Source organism: Camelus bactrianus, chromosome 8, assembly GCF_048773025.1.
Source record: "Camelus bactrianus isolate YW-2024 breed Bactrian camel chromosome 8, ASM4877302v1, whole genome shotgun sequence".
Classification (NCBI taxonomy): domain Eukaryota; kingdom Metazoa; phylum Chordata; class Mammalia; order Artiodactyla; family Camelidae; genus Camelus; species Camelus bactrianus.
Window position 1 is genome coordinate 22,590,869 of NC_133546.1, and position 17,069 is coordinate 22,607,937.

At 39.7% G+C, this 17,069-nt stretch overlaps 1 protein-coding gene across 2 annotated transcripts in view; it reads right to left on the reverse strand.

Annotated features, from left to right (window-relative positions):
- Positions 1 to 17,069, reverse strand: part of HECA (hdc homolog, cell cycle regulator) — a 38,281-nt gene that overhangs the window by 19,891 nt on the left and 1,321 nt on the right. The window lies entirely within an intron of this gene.

Below are 17,069 nucleotides of genomic sequence, written 5' to 3' on the forward strand. Positions count from 1 at the left end.
TTTGGGTGTGTGACCCCTGTGCTGGATAAAAGCTATCTCTCAGTTAAGCCAGGCGTCAGGAACTGGCTACCTGGACCATATTGTTTTATTCCTTGGTTGGACTGATTTTAATGGCATGAGCAGGCCTAAAAAAGTTGTTTTATTTAGGAAAGGATATCGTCATGCACATTGCTCAGTATTTTATAATGTCTTGTAAGTAGCTAAGTGTCTGGTTTTGTTTTGTTTTTAATCTGACGGACACTGTAGAGAATAATAAAAAAAGTAGCAGACTCACAGATACAGAGAATAAACTAGTGGTTACCAGCGGTGGTGGTGGGGCAACATAGGGATAGGGGAGTGGAAGGTACAAACTACTGGGTGTAAGATAGGCTACAAGGATGTATTGTATAGCACGGGGAACATAGCCAATATTTTGTAATAACTGTAAATGGAAAATAACCCTTAGAAATCATTAAAATTTTTTAAAGGGGAGTTACACTTTTGCTAACCAAGTTCTTTAACAGTTAAACTTTAACTTCAAGATCCACTGTGAGCCCCAATCATTTTGGCAATTACAATTGCCAATAAACAACTGTTTGCTTTATGGGTTGCCCTTTCTTGTATCATTCTTTGAATATTAGCCAGCTTGGTGTTAAGCACTGTAGGAATCTGTCATCACCTTTTGGAATTCTGACCACATTTTCTAAGATAGTAATCAGCCCTTGCCTCCCTGCTTGGCATCAATGCAGATGCAGTGAGCATCTTCTCCTTGCAGTGACCAAGGGTTTTAAAGCTTGCCAATCTATCAGGCTTACTTCATCATTTTTTCAGACACCGGAGTGAAAAAGAATGATGAAAAAATAGAAAAACATAAACGCCTAAGTATCTGGAACCAGGATATATTGATAACACTCTGTGCACAGATGCGATGCCATCAGTACCCCCAGTTTCCTCCTCTCTGCCCCTGGAATGAAGCGGAGAACATCAGTACAGTACATGACAACCCCGAATTTCTTCCACCATCACAACTGATCATGAAAATGGTAAAAGTTTGTTATCTGCAAATATGGATTTGAGGCCAGATTTTTTTGAATCAGCATGTGCTGATAAGCAGACTCACTAGGTCTGACGCACTAAAATCTTCTGAATCTTTACAATAAAGTCAAACACAGGATAGTGTAAGTACTTGACTAGAGGTTACTAGAGATCAGGACATCTGCAAAACAGTACAATAGTTATATTCTCAAAATGCTTTAAAAACAAACTATGCAGATAAACTTCATATAGGAAATATTTCAGAGTGATCTGGTCTCTGAATAAGAAAGTTTTCTTAGCAGGTGTATTCTACATAATTGCCTTTAAAAAAGTCTTCAAATTTTCCAGGACACTAATAAACATTTGGGCAAATGTATGTTTTAACAGCCATCATTTAATAGAGACTCTGGTCTAGGAGACATAAGAAAAACACTAGGGTTTGTCTTAAGGGTTAAACACTTACTATGGAAGAAAGAAAATACATGGGGTCTCTGAAAATCAGCCAATTACAAGTCAGTTCAAATGTTTTTGAACACCTGTTATGTGCCCAGTGCAGAGCTTAAACAGGAGTTGCAAATGATGAATAAGATCGTAAGCCATACTTTCCTATTTCTTTGAGTATCTGGTACTTTTTTTGTTGAAAATTGGTCACTTTAATTAATAAAGCGGCAACTCTTGAAAATCAGACCCTCTCTCCTTGCAGGATATGCAGCTGTTGTTGTTACTGTTATATGTTTGTTTAGTGACTTTCCTGGACTAATTCTGTAAAGTTTCTCTTTTTTCATCATGTGTAGCCACCGAAGTTTCTGCAGTTAGCTTAGTGGTCAGCTAGTAACTGGACAGAGACTTCCTTAAATGCCCTGAACCAGTTAAGTGTCCTACTGTCCTCCAAGGGGCTGTGCATGTGTGTTGGGCAAGTCTTCAACAGTTTACAACTTCACTTAGCCTTTACCGTGTGCGGAGCCTCAAGGTCAGCCAAAGTGAGAATGAGGGCCCCTCAGGTCCGTTCTGGGCTGCTCAGAGCCCTGCCCAGGCGCATGGTCTTCTAGAGCAGCAGGAATGCATCAGAGCTTCCCAAAGCCCCTTATGGACATCTCACTTCCAAGACAGTCTTTTCAAGTTTTTTGGCCCATTTCCTTTGTGCTCCAACTGGTGTCACTGCTGCAGGCAGTTGCAATGATAAACAATTGCTGCTGAGTGTTTCAAACAGACATCCTAACAACAGGGCTGTTAACCTGGGTGATCTCGGAGCCAGGTCAAAAAAGACCAGCCCTGTGAAAGAGGCTCTATCAGGGAGCTTCCCGACAGGTCAGAGTGGCAATTCTCTGGGGCTAGGGCTTTGGGGGAGTATTTGAATTGTTTAAATACATTTAAATGACAATTTTTACAATAAACTGGAAACTGTATCCTCTGCATTTATTTAAACCTTAAAAAAAAAAACTGGGTGTGACAACATTAATATGCAAGAGGAACTTTGATTTTTTTCAAATTCTTTTAGGGGACACACCAGCAAAAAAGTTTTATCACCACCTTCAAATCAGCCTTCTGAAAATTACACCATGATGCCATCATCCATGCAGACAAGAACCTCAGAAACTCCCGGACTGAAACCCCAAGACCCCCTGGACACGTTCAGGGAGCTCCACAATTAGATCCCAGTCGGGCCCTCCGCCTGCTCGCCCACCTGGCCCACACGTCAAGCCGCTGCCTCCCTGTGGCTGCAACACAGAAGGGGAAGGGGTGGACCATGGACCACGGGCGCCCCACACCACTACTCAAATTCACTAGGTGTTTTAAAAGCATTACTTGATTAACTGGTGAGTATTTTTTAAAGAGAAAACTGGAAAAGCTTTAAAATAAATTTTCTCAAATATTTTGAAACCTTTCTCTACTAAGTCCTGTAGGTAAAGGGAAGCTAATACTTTAAAAACATTTTGTCAACTTGTTTTAATTAGCATAGGAGCTGTAGTAAAGCTCACTTAAGCCCATCTGTCTTAACCTCTGATTGAGTTTATCCTCCCTTATGTTATTTTAGTGTGTGAGACGGTTCTAAACAGGGTAGCAAGTTGAGTACATGGAGATTACATTCAGTTAAGCATGTTTTTATGCTTTGAGTAGGGTTTAAACAGAAGACTTTTACTCAGACAAACCACTCTATCCAAATAAACATGGAAGACTCACATTCCCTCCAACCAAAAAAGAAAACAAAAACAAAAACAAACAAAAAAAACAATGTGCTCTTCAACTATATCTAACAGCTAGGGTTTTTAACATTCTCTCAATATATTCAATTTATTCTCCTAGACTCACTCTTTTCTTACGTTCAATTAAAACCCACAAGCTTACCCAACCTAAAGTCCAAACTGAATAGGAGAGCTACTATTCTATTTTACCTATTTTTTATTTCCATTCTGGCTCCAACACTCTGATATCAGTAAGAAACCTGTATCAATAATGACTGTAGAGAATTCATATTTTCCTTGTCTAATAGAGGCCATGTCAGGATCTAAAAGGACACGGACCCAAAATATGCCTGGTTTAAGCTAAATATCAGTATGAAGATAATGGTTTCATAGTTTCCCCAGTTTCACGGAATAAAAACAAGACAATCCCCTGGTTCAGTTTCTGCAAACACCTGAGTCCAAAAGAGGATCCTTTAGTGATCTAGCACCCAAGGCCATTCAGCTGGTAAGGGGCCTTCCCTCTTCCATTCCCATCCATACTGCACAGAGATCCATAACCTGCACACAGCCAGTTTAGGAGGACAGGTAGTGACCAACAGCTTTGTGTAACAAGATCATAGTAAGCAGTTCTATAATCAGGAATAGTGTCTCATTCAAAATTATAGAACTACTTACTATGATCTGGTTATACAAAAGCTTATTCAAAATGGTCGATGTTATTGATTAACTGACCACATTAATTCTTAGAATTGCTTAAAAACTAGGTTTACAGAAAGCCACGTTAAAGAAGCAAGTGCTTAAACCCAATTACAATATAAAGATTTCCTGACCCCAAACTTTGCATTCCTTAAAAACAAAGATAGACAATGAGGTAAATCTACTCTAGCTAACAGGATTGCTCATCTCAAAAACAAAAACAAAAACAAAAAAACGCCATGAGCAAAGTCTTACTTGTCATTTAATGAGAATAAAGCAACTTTCCTTAGAAAGAATATAAAGAACCAGCATTTCATCACTACAGAGACTACTGAACTGGGCAGCAGAAAAAGCACTGACACTGAGAAACAGAAACTCAGCCTGCCTTGCCTGAACCCTGTCTGGGCCAACATACAATTTCCACGATGATTTTAAGGCTACTACTGTATTTAAATCAATAAAATCCCAGCACAATGTGGCTAAATTCCTCTTCCTACTCTATCCATACCCCAAACTAAACTAGATCCTGACACTCCTTTGTTTTCCATGTGCCTTTTCTGTCCTGCTGAAGTTCCTAAAAAATTCAGTCCTTCAAGCTTCCCTGCCTCCCCTTCAAAATAAACCTGGGAAAAGCTTTATAGCTCTTCCTCCCACCCTGGCAGTCACTCTGCTGCGATCTAGGAAGAAAAGACAGAGCTTTTGCCTTGGGGCCACACCACTCAGCCTATTTCTGAAATGCTGCATCAGCAAGCAATAGGCAAGATACAGAATCTGTTGCAACAAGGAAAGACTTGTCAGAGGAGAGGGCGTGTCTATGTCTTACACATACCTTAGTGAAAATGAAAACTAAGCTCAAAAATGAATCATGTCTACACGCTGGCCTAGTAGCTCACCACACATACACACTCAACACAGCTGCTATAACATGACTTGCTTTCAGGAGAGTACTCCATACAACTGCCCAGTGCAAAAGGAGCTCAAAGTTTAGACCTCACCGATATATAAAGCCAGTGATGTCATTACAACTAAACATGCATTCCTTTTCCAATTACTAACTTTTCCAGTTACTAACCCAAAACTATTCACTTCTAAACCAGAGGAAAAACATACCATTTATAAAAGAGTTACCAAAAATGTCTAGAAATTTCTCTTTTGCCATAAGAGAGTATGTCAAGTTAAACATAATTCTATTAAAGCATATATATACAAATGTACATATGATTATCTTCCAAATGAATTCTAAACAGTAATTCTAAACCTGTTTTTCTCTGTTAAAAGAAAAACATTTCAAATTAACTCTTTAAAAATTCCTCTGAGTGATCTTTAGACCATATAGCTCATGGAACATTAAAAAATAAATTTTGAGAAAAACTGATTTATTCCCAAGTCAAAAATTTCAAATCTGAATATCTCAAAGAGGAGGCTTGTTTTTAATCAACCAAATCTCAAGAAAAACAATGATTTAATAAATATATCCACATACTTACATAAATCCACTGCCACAGACACACATACCAAGGATCACAGGCCTAAAGAAGTTACTTCAATAAAATCCGTATTACAGTTTGGTATATTCACAATTCTGATTCAAAATGCAAAATCTGAAAGCGAGGTAAGGCAACAACTGAAAGTCATATGTAACATTTCAAATGCTTTTACAACACAAACTCCCACTCCATAGGCCCTTAGAGGCAGGTAAAGAGCAGGAACCAGAAAGGCCTGAAGTGAACCAAGATACAGACTAAGGAAGGTGTTATTACAAATATAGGCACACGGGTGTCAAACATGCAGCATAAGAGGCCAAACGCAAGGCTCTGGTAATCAAATGGTTAAAATCACAGTACAGTCTGCGGTTATAACGAAACCTGGGGACAGGATGACTCACAGATCACAACAAAACAATCCACAAGTCAGCTACACTCAGGCTGGTGAAAGAATCCTCCCCAAGGCTCCAGCCTCCACCGTCCTTCCCCGCTGTGGGGTCAGAAACTCTAGAAGAGCTCACCCTAGGTGCTGGGCTTGCCCTGAGACCAGCAGGCCAGCAGTGCAGAATCTCTGGGAAAGCCCGCACAGCCAGAGCTCCCAGACCTGAACTTGTAGAGAAACTAAAGGCCTCCCCAAGGAAGGAGAATAAGGATTTTGGAAGAGCAACATTTGCTGCAAACTCTGTGGGGCAAAGCCCAGATTGGCCCTAGGTCCTTCCCACCAATGGGAGCACGCCTTCATCACTAGAGGAAGCAGCCACACTACCACGTGACAAAGAACCCAAAACCCAACTAGAAAACACTAAAAACCCTAAATCATGACACAACCATTTGCTTTTTCAAACAGCTCCACAGTTTGTTTGTAAAGAGTTAGTTATCCTCGCTTTCCACAGGTAAGAGCATTTGGCCCAGAAAGGTTCATGGGCCTGACAAAATGGCAGACCCCAAGCCATGACCTGTGCCTCTCAAATCCCACACTATTTAAAATAAGCGATGCGTCTGGAACCTCTTCCAAGTCACAGACATTTGAGAGGCACAGGGTTGACTGGGTGCAAATAAACTCTGTGTTCAATTGAGTACTCTGCTCTCACTTTATTAACACAGAAATGTAATTTCAGTGCAAGTGCCAGAATGCAAAAAATGAGAACTTTCTTATGATTCAGTGTTTAAGTTTATTATCACAGGAAGTTATGGGCAATTTAGCCTTAAGAGGCCTCAGTTTGTAGCATGCTTCTTGAGAAGAGACAATAAGTAAATAATAAGGCTTTTATTTACAAGTTTCAAAGTCTCTGGAACTGACTGGAATAAAAACTGCAGGGGATTTTAGGAATGTGCAAGAAATGACAGGTGTTGAGCACGGGTGCTCAGCTGTCAACCAGACAGGAGTGGTCAGGGGAGAGGTCAGGAAGGGCGGCAAGAGCTGTAACCAGTTCTGCGCAACAGAGCCTCGCCAATTAAATACAAAACGGAAACAGAACCTCCCAAATATAACAGTATTATTGTGCACTGATATCCAGTTGAACTCGGTCACTTCCCTGACACCAGGTCCAAACTGATTTTCCTATAAGAAATTTCACAAGCAACTTTCCCCAAGCTCCCTTATCTTTTTCTTGAGGTTCTATCTCTACATGGATGTTCTGTGATCAAACAAAAGTTTAACATTTCTAACCAGCAAGAACACCTTAAATAAGGCAAAAAGATAAACAATAAACCAGGGAAAACATCAAAAAGTATCCTGACTATACAAAGACCTTGTGCAAATCAATGTGAACACAAATATCCTATTAGTAAAATGGACAAAAAGCACAAATAGAGAAAAATACAAATGACCAAGTATATAGATAAAAAGACATTCACTTGGCTGGCAATCAAACAAATGCAAATAAAAACTGCAGTAAGATATGATTTTTCATCTACCTGACTGGCAAAGATGAAAATGGTTATCAAAATCCATGTAGAGGCAGGGTAAAGAAAGGAACACTCCAAGCAGGGCCAGTGTTAGTGGAAGCAGGTAAACCCTTTCTGGAAAGCAATTTGGCAATATGTATCAAAGCCTTAAAAATCACATGCCCGATGACTAGTGAGCCCACTTCAAGGACTTTAGCCTAAAGAAGATAATTGCATCCCAGCTGTGAACTGTGATCCACTAAGAACAGGAAGTGTCACTTCAAACGTTCACCACCTCCACAATCCCAAGACCAGGAAGTCCTTCTGTCATAAGAAGGAGGATCAGATCAACATGAGTGTACAATGTGTGAGCCAAGTGCTTCCTTGGTCAAGTGCTTTCTTGTTTCACAAGTTTAATTTCAGTTCAAGTACCAGAATGATAAGCATGAGGCCTTTTAAAAAAGCCCTCTTGCTTCCTTGATGTTTTTATACTAAATGTAAGCCCTCTACTTAAAAACTTGCTCATTACTCATGCATATGTCTGTGTATCAGTCCAGATGGACCCAATATCATGGAGGATCCGACTGTGGCATTAGGGTCGGGCACATCTCTCCAACACAAGTGTGCCTCTTCCACAAAAAGGGATGAAGGTCGTCTCTGGAGCTTAGCGTCTGCGTCAAATGCAGACTGCAGACTGCTGGGTGTCACACCTGGCTCCCAGTAAAAGGAGCTGTGATATCACCAATGTTCCTGTCGCTGGCAATGGCTGCTTCTCCTTTCTGTGGATCGCATGGGTCCTGCAGTCCCAACACACCCACCATCCAGGAATTTTACGTAATTCACTACTGAACTGCAGCACATCATCGGCATTTCTAAAACTAAATGCCTAATACAGTGGAACCACATCATAACAAGGCTAACGTTTCTCCAACTTGTAAGCGCTGCCCAATAAGAACAGATCTGAGGAGTTGGAAGCCATTTGGAAGAATTCTTGGAGCCGCCCTGTGAATTAGATGTGCACGCTTCTGCCTCTCCCACTGAAAGACACTTCCTGTTTCTCAATGCCAAGCTCTCTCCATGGCTGCTGGCAGTACCGTGTCTGTTCGTTAACAACCATCACCAAGCATCCCAGGCTCAGCCCCTCGGATTACAGACTGCACCTGCTGCCAATCAAAAATAGCCAGACCTTGATTCTGTACATTCCCCAGTTTCCATTTCTGCCCAGACACTGAGGTTTGTCGAGTGTAACAAGTAATGTGTCACTTTAATAAGAAGTTATGTTATAATACAGTTCTCCTAATTATACTGCAGTAATCATCACATTCAGGTATCACATTTAAAAATCTAAAATAGAGTTTGTGATTCAGTTTCAGCTTTAGTGTCAAAAGTCTCTCCTGAGATGCTTTTACAACTTGAAGGGATATCATCAAAGGTATCAAATCTATGCTTACCCTTGGGAAAAACATACATTTTAAATTTGACAAATATCTCCCTTACTTATAGAAGCAACTTGATACCCTTGATACCCAGCTAACTTTTGCCTAAATTCATCCTATCAGTTTCATGCCTTAAGGCCATCTATTTCTAATAAATATCCAATAAAATGAAAAACAGAAATCCTGAATTATAACAGTCTTTTGCTAGCTGTCTATCTAATTGCAATTACCAGGGTGATGCTGAGCTGCAATATATTCTGAAGGGGTCCAGAATATGCCACTGTAGCCTAAAAATTATTTTGAGCTGAAGGCATCTGAGTTCCTGAAATCTTATCTGCCCAAAAGCAGCTCCTCTCAAAAGAGCTCAATTGTCATAAATCCCCTCCCAAAAAGTAAGCAAGGAAGACTGACTTTTACCCCCAGAGATAAGTCTCCATATCATACCTAAACAGACATTGTCACAGAACTATCATGTCACCCACCTATTCTCTAAGGGCCCATTTATCTTTTCAAAAAGTTATTCATAGTCCTATAGGTGCCCGCTCCCCCATCCCCTACTCTTACAAGGAGGCACTTGTTTTCCTATAAGTTTCCCCTCCCCTTCTCCTATTAAGATGGTATATAAGCCACAAATTCTAACCACCCCTTTAAGTCACATTTTTTCTGTAAGTAAACCTGTCTTTTCTCTTGCTAATCTGTCTTTTGTCAGTTTACTTTGCAGGCTCCAAATTCATTAACCTAAGAGGGCAGAAAAAGTTTTTGCTCCCTCACAATTTAAATCAATGAAATACAATGAATTATGAGCATTTATGGGAACAATGCTAATGTTCTTAACTACAGTCTAAACAATTACACAATTAACATTTAACAATTCCTTTTTAACTTTTCTTCTTCCCTCACTTTTCTTTAAACTTCCTCTTAAAATCTTTCTTGTTTCTACTCTTAGACTGTTTTAAAGTATTATCATCCTAAGTATAATTTAGCAAAAATAATTTGTTTTACCTTACTACTTCTGGTAAATCAGAACATATAATTAAGTATTAGAAATGCTACTCATTTTCTGCCAGTTTCTAAAAAAACCTCTCAAGTACAATCTAGCTAAAACAACCTATGATTTCAGTAACCAGAGAACTGGAACCTTTCTGAAATACACAGAATTAAAACACACACAGTCACTTTGTATAAAACAATGACATCCTCCTTCCCCACCAGAGTTTATTGTTTTAAAACTGATCTGATGATGAGAAAAATAAAATGACACAACAAGATAATTAGTCTTACCTGGTACAGAGATACATACTCTCTATCAAGATATGGGAACTAAACCATAGGCACAACCTCTCCCTCCAGAGAGAGCTCTTCTGCTCAGTGGCCCCAAGCTCTCCCTTGCCACTGGGTCCTCTGAAGTTCACCTCAATTAGCTAACTTCCCAAGGCTTGCAAAGCACTGGAATGCTGGTGGCCCACAATTAAGACAGACTTTCCACATAGCAGCCTTGGGTGCTGTGACACTCATCTCGCTGTGCAGAAAGGCAGTGCGTGCAATGTGCCCACTACTTTGAAAAATCACAATCCACGGTCCATGCAGGTGGGATCGCCAAACCTTGATTGGCTGTATCTGAAGAAAGATTGTCAAAAGATACCTATTCTGTTAAAATATACAAAAACTTTACAAGCTTGCCAACAACCTATGATTATCCTCCTTTGCAGGCTCAGCTGACCATGTCTTTGCTTGCAAACCTCAGAGATGGTTCTGCACTGGCTATAAAACATCCAAATTTGACTGGCCTCACTCCCTTTCCAGTCCCGTGTCCTATCACTATACCTCAAACCAGCTACAAACTCCTGGCAGCAACCAAGACTCATCCTTCTGCTCGAAACATCCTTCCTCTGCTTTCAGAGCTAACTATTCCTCTTCCTGCAAGACTCAGCTCAAATGACCCCTCTTCCAGGAAACAAATCGTTTTTCCCAACGGGCACCCACAGCACAGTGTCATGGTTCCCGATGTTGACATGTCTCTGTCCCAGCTCCACCATGGGCCCATGGGGGGGTGCAGATTCTGATGCCTCCAAGTATAATTCAGCATTACACTTCCAGTCAGAAGACAGTAGGCACATAGGTTTAGTAAATGCATGTGTACACAGATGAACAAAACAGTGAATGAGTAAACACATGAACGCATGAGCTAATGAATGGTCTTTCTAGTTGTTGCCTGGAGAGAGGAGAAGGTCTTCTGTTTAATTCTCAGCAATATTGTGCCCTGGCTGATTCCCAAAGACCATCCCACGCACTTCACTTCCTTCCAGCTACTCTTCACTCCCACATGCTCACATCCCTTCTCGACAGCTTCAGATACAACCTTTACCCCAATATCTGACCACCTCACAGGCTCCTGCTCTTTATTCCATAGCTGCCCTTGCATAGTCTATGTCATAACCTACTCGCTCTTACTTCTAGAAAGACTCCCAACTAGACCTTAAGTCCCCAGGGCCCAATTCTTCTGTCCTCGTGATCTCAGAGCCTAACACAGCACCTGACCAACAGCAGGCACTCAATGCACATGATGGATAAACGAATGGTTGAATGAAGAGAGAGGGGACCATTTTCACACTTTGTTTTTACTTTTTTTCTTTTGGCCAAATCATCTGATTTTTCCAGGTACGCTATGATCGAGAGATGATGAGGGAAAAATAGAGAATCACATATAGTCAAATCAATGTTTGAATAAAAACCTGTATGATTCCACAGACTTTTCTGTATTAATATTTACAGACCCTTCACCACCATCTCATTGTCTCTCGGTGTCTGCTGTGAACAGCAGAATAGTTTAACAAGTTTTGAAATTGGATAAGGTTGAACAAATCACAAAACTCATAAAAGTTACTGGTGACAGTGTCCATTATCTGCCAGGCCCTACACCAAGATCTTTCACATATACTGTTTTAATCTTCAGAAACACTCGAAAGGGTTGCATTTAGATACTGGAGGCTGACAGAGGTTAAATAACTTGCCCCAAAGTCACTTTACTAGTAAGTTATGGCACCGAGGTTTACACCCAGTCTGTTCAAACAGCAGGCTTCTTGACCAAAACTTTAAAAATTCTAGGCCTTACTTCTTAAGATTAGAATAATGGCGCAGACACAATTTCAAAAGTCTGTGCCTTCATCTTCACCATCACCAGCTGCTAAAATAGCATTCACTGTTATTACGTATTTTGTTGAATTCTTGTTAGCCACCGAATCACTAAAGAGCACAGAAGTCCCCAGGAGAAATCAATGCAGCCTTGGGAGGTGCCCCCAACTGTGGCAGCAACTGCTCCGGGCTCTTGATCCAAATGGGGGCCTCTGGCTGCTGACACATTTAGGGGCACCAGAAATTCTCCAACATGTTTTCAAGACAACAAGAACTAGGGAAAGGCAAGGCCACAGGGAAAGGGGTCTGACCACAGCAGGGTACAATCTTCCCATAGGGCAACCTGTCAGCATGTATTAAGTCATAAAAATGTGCATATCCTTAGACAAAGCAAGTCCACAGGTAAGAATTTATCCAAAGGAAATAAATGAATAGTGCCCAGAGGCATATAAATAAGAACTAAAGATTAAACAACAGCAGAATGATCAACTTATCCAAGATGCAGACATATGACAGCAGATAATGCAATCATTAAAAACAGTGATGCACCTGTATTTACTGCTCTGCTAAAATGGCCACAAAATATTGTACATGTAAAAAGTAGATTATAAAATATATAATCTGACTTTTTTTCCAAAAACTGTACATGTACTTTTAGAAGTCTGTAAGAATATATATCAAAATGTTAACAATGGTAATCGAAGTGGCACAATTATGTGCTTGATTAGAAAGTCAAAGAGAACTTTGCCTATCTTCTTTTTTTCTTTTTAATTTTTTTCCAAAATGCTCATTTCATCACTGGTAAAATAATGAAATAACAAATTATTTTTAATTAAATCAATCCCTTAAAAATGTCACAGAACTGGTGTCAATCAGGACAGATCCTTTTTCCGAAAGCCTTCCTTTTGATACCTTCAAACTCTTCAAATTGTGCATAGCTAAAAGCCTGGAGTAAATTCATAGGCGGATTCAGCAGCAAGATATTTCCCACTGTATCTTCTGTTTTCACTTCTCTATAAATGATATATATTCTTGGACTTAGAGGAAAGCTGACATTGAAGGTATGGTTTCTAGAATTTAAGCTCAGGTCCTGTAACAAATAAAAAGAATAAGGACTGTGCATAAAACACCATTAGCAGAGCATGGAATAGTTTTTACTATAATATACAAAGTACACAAGATGAGTCATTGATGGATGAGGCAATATTTTCTACCAATCCCCATTACAAAGGTGGATTTCAAAAGACAAGGTCCAAAAGTGGCAGATATTTTTAAAGACATGGCAAAAGTAACTTCTAGATAAGGCGAGAAAATTCTAGAATGACAATGTTGCTCCACGTACCTAGACCCTCAGTAAATATTCCTTGATTTGAAAATAAACAGCAGGCAAACATTCTTCATTTTCCTTTCGATGGGTAGAGATAATTTAAATCTAGTAAGCATTCAAGTAAACACCTAAAAAAAGAAACTATTTAAAATATACTACCGGGGGAGGATATAGCTCAGTGGTAGAGCGCCTGCCTACCACTGAATAAGGCCCTGGGTTCAATCCCCAGTACCTCCATTAAAAAAATAAATAAACCTAATTACCTTCCCCTCCCCCTCAAAAAAAATCTTTATTCTAAAATATCCTACAAACCTGGGTTTATAAAAAGTGTGTCTGGTGGTCTAAGTATGAGAAAAATACAATCCGTGTTTATGGAGGAAGAGGTAGCACTCCAAAAATCTATCTGTAAGCAGAAGTATGAAATTCAGAACACATTTTCCATCAAAAAATGAATAATGATAATTAACCCCCAGCCTGGTCCACGAAGATTTAGTCGCCCGTGAGAACTATTCATCCCACACCTGTGTTCTAGGTGAACAGCACTAGTGGTCTAGTGGTCTAAGTGAAGAGTCTGACCATGTCAGGGGACTAAGACTGGCAGCTCTCTTTCTCTCAGAGCTGAAGGCTCTCTGCTGAGTCCCTCTCCACAGAGACACTCCAGCTAAGGGATGCCACCCCCAGGTCATTCCATCTTCCTGGGGGCAGCCCATGTCCAAATGACCAGTCAATGGGGGGATGGGGCAGGGGATGTTAAAGGCCCTGCCCTCATACCTCAAGGTAAGGTAACTCTGCAGGACCATCCCAGCTCTGGAGCACTTTATCACCGCATCACAGTTTAACTCCTCCCTCTGCCCAATCCTGCTTCCCCTCCCTCCCCTACTAGTAATGATGCCAAGAGCACATCCAGTAAACCTCTGGCAGGTAAATCTTTGTCTCAAAGACTATTTTCAGAATCTCAGACAAGTGGCTAACACTAAGCTCACATATAAGTCAGGCACTATTTATATATATATATATACATATACATATATATATATATACACATATACGTATATATATATACATATATATATCACATATATATATTTGAAATAATACAAAATAGACAGATAGGTATCTTACTATATATGGATGGATAGATACTATAACCCCATTTTAAATATGCAGAAACTGAGTCTCAGAGAAACCAAATCACTTGCCCAAGATCATACGGCAAATAACTTGAGAAGCCAGGTCTCCCAAATGCAAGGCCAATCACTAGGTAAATCAGCGATTTATAACACCTGCTACAAAGAACTGTTGAATGAAGGAAGGTAAATTCAGTACCCCAGGGTCCTGGTGGCAGTCAGGAATGAGTGGAGTGATCAACCATGGTCATCCATAAATCAGGAATTTATAAAAGGACTTGGGATCCAGGCCCATTAAAAAGTAGATACCATGACCAAAGGGTCATATATTTTTAGGACTCAAGCAAAAAAGTGGTGACCTAATGGAACCAAGATTCCAGAATAAACTACACAGTTATAATCCACTGCACGATTACTAGATCCTAAAAATAATGACAGGCAGATCTCGTTCATCTACAATCAAAATGTTGCAATATGTGCAGACAGATGTTTACTACGTAGGAAGAGGACGGCACTTCATCTTTTACTCCAATCCCCGCAAAAAGCTTCATAAACCGGTATCTTAAAATGCATTAATACATTTCTTATTGGGGGTACAAAGCCCTTACAAATAACATTCAACTTACCCAAGACGCACAACTGCAACCAGTTCAACTTCTTCAACTACTACCATGCCATGGCTTCCCCAAGCTTTCCCTAACTAGCAATCTTTTTTTATAGAATCAGTAGTTATTTATAACTACTGACTAATAGTGAACAACTAGGAACTAATATTACCCTGTCCTGGAGTCCATGCTGCCCAAGAACCACAAGACGTAAAATCATTCTATAAACTCCGAATGACTACAAACAAATACTATTAACTTAGGTAAAGTCATTAAGTTTGCATGCTCAGAAATGCAGATCACAACTGACTTGAATAGTGAAAACAAACCATTTAAAAGTTTAATAGAATGTAGATTTATTGTATCTTTGGAATAACTTTATGATTCTTAATTTCATCATTAAGAATCTAATGTAACAGCTAAATAAGAAACTGAAATATACTTTGGAATGCTATACTAGTTAAGTAAATGTCATTTGTAAATTTAAAAATAATTGGGCCTTATCAGTTGAGTCTGAGAGTTTGCACATATCCATTGCCCCTTCCTTCAAAAAGTCACCAATACGTGGAGGGTATAGCTCAGTGGTAAAGTATGCCTGGGTTCAATCCCCAGCACCTACATTAAAAAAAAACAAATAAATAAATAAGTCCAATTACCTTCCTCCCCACCAAAAAACAGGAAAAAATAATTTACCAATGCCACCTCTCCCAACCCTACATTATAAAGCACAGCTTTAAACAGCAAAAAAAAAAAAAAAAAAAAAAAAAAAAAAAAGCATTTATTTCCTCATTTATCCAATTTCACACACAGGAGGCCTCAGCACCCATGTTCATGTTATCGTCAACTGCAAGTGAGAGAGTCTTCAAGTTAAAGTGAATCATTCACTGAGACGTCACACCATGTCAGAACCAAGAATCTGGCATCATAAAATTCAGCTCACTGCTCTAATATGTTAAGTTTGTACCTTCTCTAACTGTGATTATGGCAATGTTTGGCTTATTTCTTCCTCTCCCTTCCACCACCATTCATTTAATAAAACAAGCTCCAAATCAGAAATACATAGCTTCACAGATATATACAGAACTGTTAAACATACCTGAGTTTGCCACTTCAGAGGAGAGCAGTAATAGGTGACACCATAATTATAGTTTAATGTTTACAAACCAGGAAATACGACCAGCCTAAGAAAAACATTTCCTCACACCACCTTAAAGTGGTCCAATCTTTTGGAGAAAGAAGAAAAGGCTACCTGAAGCGTCCACATAGACCAAAAATAGTAGGGTAAGCCAAAACCACCACCGGGGATGCACGCTCCATGAGAACCAGGACGTCCTCTCTCTTGATTGCCACCTTATTCTTTAATACTTAACACAGTACTTGTAACACTGCAAACACCTAATATCTTTTGAATGAGTGAATGATAGCTAGCATTCACTGATGACTTACTTTCCTTGAGAAAGTTTACAAGCTTGTTACATTTTTATCAAGGACTGGGGACGGGTTAGGGAAGGGACACTCTGAGACTCAGGACAACCCTATGAGAGTGCCAATACAATCAGTATAATTCTTTTTTCCAATTTTACAGGTGAGGGAACTGAGGCTCAGAAAAGCTATCCTTCCCAAGATGACAAAGTTTCTGGATGGCTGAGCCAGGAGTCTGTCTTCTTTCTCCTTTGCCAAATCAATACCAAAATGAAGTTTAGTGCGAGGAAAACAGAACATGGAGAAGGCAGTCTGGCCAAAAGTTGTATTTTCAAGAATTTACAAACAGGGTAAGTCTGTTCCTGGAAGAAATTTTTTTTTAAAAAAGCCTTCCTATTTCAAAATTGCAGAGACACAGCTAATGGGGTCTAAGGTGCTTTTTCTAATAGGCTACCCTTCAATCTCCTATGTTCAGAGCACTGTGGGGTTCTTCTAAATGGAGGCAACCTGTTTTAAAAGTGAAAGATCTACATAAAGAATGGCTTCAAAAGCTGAAACCTTCAAGTTAAAAGCCACATATAAAGAACCTAATCGCCCTTCATTAACATATACCTATATTCCCTGCCCAGAAAAACTGCTTGACCAGAGGAATTCGAAGAACTGTCCAAGTACAAAAGAGTGTTTGCCCAGCACCCTATAACTGAAACCATGCCTCTGCAATGACAACGGCAATCCTGTCACATCTCCAGCATTCCC